Genomic DNA, 4,855 nt, shown 5'->3' on the forward strand with positions numbered 1-4,855 from the left:
TGTGCCCACCATGTCTCCTCTGCTAAGCTCACTCAGGGCCCTAGGCCCAACTCCCAGCTGCCTGAGTCTCCCTCTGGGGTCTTGTGTTAGTCATGTCTTTTATTTTCTATGTTCTGATGCTTTGACACAGGCCAGGCTGACCCTGGAGGGATGGCCTCCGAGTCCTAGAGAGAGTAAAGCAGTTGCCATGAGCACATCTTTCATATGCAAACCAACACATCCAGAGCCAACGCCACAAGCACCTCACACTCCAGACCAGTGTCCACCCGCCCTAGTCACCCCAGGGCCAGGTACCAGACAGCTAGCCTCTGTGCCCTGGTCCACTAAAATGATTCAAACTGGCCAATCCTAAGCCTGCTCACGTTGCTCACTCGTTCCTTCCTATGGAAACCACAGTAAAGGCTCTCACCACATGTCCCCCTCTCCCTCTGCCTCCTGAGCAAACCTGGTGCTTCCCTGTGTGGCCCTACATGGTGCAGTGTGCTCCCAGCCCCCTGGCCCCTCAGGCAGGTTAGCTCTGAGGCGCTGGTTCTATACAGTGAGAAAGCCGGGCCCTGGGGCTCTCCTGTTGAACATAAACGGTCACAGAACATCAACATCAGACAAGGTCACTCTGAGACAAAGAAACAATCAACTGTACCTATCCTGGTGATATAAGTGGCTGCTGCTTTGTTACCAATTACAACTCGTGCTTCCCTTCATTCCTTATGCTTTCTAATAAAACTTATTGATACTCAAACATAGAATAAGCCCCACTTCCTAACAGCATCCAGTCCAGCTCTGCTTCTTTGAACCTCTTCAAAATTGCCTTACATGAGCCCCAACCCTACTCAAGTCCTCCCTAACACCATTGCACTGAGATGCCTTACGATTTCGCGTGGCAAGTGTTTCACCTCACCTCATCACGGCAGGTCTAAACGACCCTGGCGTCATCCTGGGGTCTCTGCTGGGACAGGGTGAGTGGCACACAGGCTTCCCCTACAACCAAACTTCAGTTGCCTCCAGACCTAAGTTGCTTGATGCCACACTCTGTGTATCAGTGTCCTGGGGCCACTACAACAAAGTATCACAAATCAGGAAGCTTAAAACAACGAAGGAATCTTTGGCCTTCCTTCGCTTGTAGCTGCACCACTGCAATGCCGCCTCCACCATCACATTTCTGTGTGTCCTTTTCCTCTTCTTTTTTTTCTTTTTCTTTTTTTATAGTACACACCTTAAATATATGTAGTTTATTGTGCATTAATTATACACCAATAAATCAGTTAAGTAAATCATTAAATTATTTTGCAATTTTCCTGCTTCTGTCTTGAAAAAATAATCTGGAAATATTATACCTCCAAAATAATAGAGAAATATTTAGCAAGTCTTTCCCTCTTCTTATAAGGACACCAGTGATTGGATTTAGGGACCACCCTAATGCAGTAGGACCTCATCTTAACTAATTATATCTGCAAAGACCTTCTGTCTTGGTCACATTCTGACATTCCAGGTCAACATGAATTTTGGTGGGGGACACCATTTAACCCATCATAATCTACCCTTTGACCCCCTCAAAAGTCACTTTGGTCCCACTTTCAAAATATATCCACCCCATCCCAACATCTCCCAAAGTCTTAACCCATTCCTAAAGGGAGAAAAAGGAAGGAACGAAGGAGTCACTGGTCCAAAGCAAGTCTGAAGCCCAGCATGCACATTCCAGTAGATTTCAAGGCCGGCAAATAACACTTTGTGGCTTGATGCTCTGTCCTTTGGGTGCATGAAGGTGGCCCTGCTCTCTGGCGCTTTGGCAGCAGCCGCATCCCACCTTCTCTGGTCTCTGCCTCTGCATTCATGGCTCTGCCCTCCAAGCCATTCTTTCTTCACTTCATTTCATCTCTGGGCCTCTCAATCTAGACTGGCAGAGTTTCCACTAATGTAACAGTCTCAAAAGCCTTGTTGGTCTTCTGCGTAATTCACAGGGAGCTACACCATCAGGTAAGAGGCTCCACAGATCTTTCCTGAATAGCCCCATCTCTCTTCCTGCATTCCGCTGGGATGGTGGAGTATACCCGCAAGTCACAGATTTAATCTCTTCAACACTAGGTTCTCCCACAACATCTTTGGTGCTGTCTTTAGACCACACTTTCTGAACAGTGAATTTCCTAATTTTAACAGGCTGAGGACTTCCCAAATCATCAAGTGCTGGTTCCTTTTGCTTAACAGTTCCTTCTGCAATTTATATCTTTCCTCTCAGATTTTACTACAAGCAGCAAGGAGAAACCAGGCCATATCATTCATATTTTGCTTAGAAATTTCCTCAGCTAAATATCCAAGTTCATTCCTTACAATTTCTACTTTCCACTCAACCCTAGAATACAATTCAACCAAGTTTCTGCTGCTTTATGGCCTGTCCTCCGGTTTCCAATAATTGGCTCTTCATTTCCATCTGAGACCTCACCAGAAGCACCTTTCATGTTCATACTTAATACCAACATTATGTTCATGACCATACATGTATTCTCTGAGACAATAGAAACTTTCTCTACATTCTCCTCACTTCTTTCTTTTCTTTTTTGGAGGTTCTTTTTTTTTTTTAATTGACGTATAGTTGATTTACAATGTTGCATTAGTTTCAGGTATACAGCAAAGTGATTCAATTATACATACGTATATATCTATTTTTTTCAGATTATTTTCCCTTATAGGTTACTACAAAATATTGAGTATAATTCCCTGTGCTATACAGTAGGTCCTTTTTGTTTATCTATTTTATATATAGTAGTGTGTATATGTTAACCCCAAACTCCTCATTTATCCCTCTCTCCCACTTTCCCCTTTGGTAACCATAAATTTGTTTTCTATGTCTGTAGGTCTATTTCTGTTTTGTATATAGGTTCATTTGTATCATTTTTTCTAGATTCCACATATAAGCGTTAACATATGATATTTGTCTTTCTCTGTTTGACTTATTTCACTCAGTATGACAATCTCTAGGTCCATTCATGTTGCTGCAAATGGCATTATTTCGTTCTTTTTTATGGCTGACTAATATTCCATTGTGTGTGTGTGTGTGTGTGTGTGTGTGTGTGTGTACAGATCACGTCTTCTTTATCCATTCATCTGTCGATGGGCATGTAGGTTGCTTCCACGTCTTGGCTATTGTAAATAGTGCTGCAATGAACATTGAGGTGCATGTATCTTTTCAAATTATGGTTTTCTCCAGCTATATGCCCAGGAGTCCTCACTTCATTTTAACCTCTCTCTCCCCAGAATTGCCTTTATTGTCCATATTTCTACCAACAATCTCTTCAAGGAAATCTAGGCATTTTCTATCATGTGCCTCAAAACTCGTCCAGCATGTATACATTACCCAATTCCACAGCCACATTTTTAGGTATCTGTTATAGAAGCATCTCCCTTCCTGGTACAAAATCTGTGTTAGTTTTCTAGAGCTGTTGTACACATTTCCAAATTTAGTGGGTTAAAACAACAGAAATTTATCCTTTCAAAGTTTTGGAGGCCAGGGCCCTGAAATCAAGATGTTGTCAGGGCTGTGCACCCTCCGGAAGCTCTAGGAAAGGATCCTTCCATGCGTCTTCCAGCTGCTGGCCACTCTGGGTGAACTTTGGTGTTCCTTGGTTCATAGCTGCAGAGTGCCCATCTCTGCCTCCATCATCACAAGGCCTTCCCCGTGTGTCCCCTCCTCTTCTTATAAGGACACCAGTCATAGGACTTAGAGCCCACTCTATTCTCATCTTAACTAACTACATCGGCAAAGAACTTATTTGCAAATAAAATCACAGTCTGAGGGTCCAGGTGGACATAGATTTAGGGTGGGGGATACCATTCAACCCAGGACGCCAACTTGTGTGGGCTTTTTCCCTTCTCTGCTTTATTCTCCATTCCCCTCCTATTCTTCCTGTGTTGCCTCCCAAATAAACTCCTTGCATTCAATCCGTGTAGCAGGATCTGCTACTGGGAGAAAACTACCGAAGACACAGGGCCCCCTGCTGTGAGCCAATGGGGACCCACCTAAGACATGCCCGCCCCCACCCTGTGAGCTACTGGCAACCCATTTAAGACATAACTCCTGGTGCTGAGCTACAATGTCCCCCTCTGTGAGTGGAGTGAAGATAATGGCCCTTTCCTCTGAGGTTTCGGGAGCACAGAGGAGAGAATGCCGTAGGGCTCTGGGTTTAGGACCACACACAGGGAATGGCCACTCCCTACTTCTGGGAAGCGGGGTGCTTTGGGAATGACCCCAATATTTTTCCTTGCAGTGGATGGGCTACTCTTTTGTCAGTTTTCCAGTGCCCCTTGGGGGCAGATGTCGTTCTGGGGGGCTATAATGTGCTTTCTGAGTTCTGATAGAGCACAAGGAAGTGGAGCTCCCTCTCCAAGATGGAGATTCATGGGATGGTGGCATGTGCATTGTGAGCGGGCAGAACTGGAGTGCTTAGGACCAGGCTCCCGGGGCAGGCCTGGCCCTGGCAGGAAATGGAAGATTTTTGTCCCTCTCAGGGATACTGCCAGCCTGGATTCTGCTGGGGAGAGAGGGTCAAGGCAGGACTTTTTGGAGGGTGCAGGCTGGTCCCTGCAGATGGGGTCTGCGGGGTGGGGCAGGGCCATAGAAGAAATCAGACTCCAAAAGAACTGTATTCTCTCATGGCTGCTTCAGGTGAAGTCAGAGGTGGGTTTCTTCCTGCCTCTGTTCTCCCATCCTGGTTTGGGCTCCCCGGGAGGCCCTTCCATCCCATTCCAGGATGGCCCCCTCCACCCTCAAGCAGGGGACTATCTTAGGTCACATGGCCATCTTGGACCAACCCCAGCAGAGGGAGCGGGAGAGCTGGTCAGTGAGCCTGTGCCACAGGAGGGC

Source organism: Pseudorca crassidens, chromosome 7 (assembly GCF_039906515.1).
Source record: "Pseudorca crassidens isolate mPseCra1 chromosome 7, mPseCra1.hap1, whole genome shotgun sequence".
In the NCBI taxonomy this organism is placed as follows: domain Eukaryota; kingdom Metazoa; phylum Chordata; class Mammalia; order Artiodactyla; family Delphinidae; genus Pseudorca; species Pseudorca crassidens.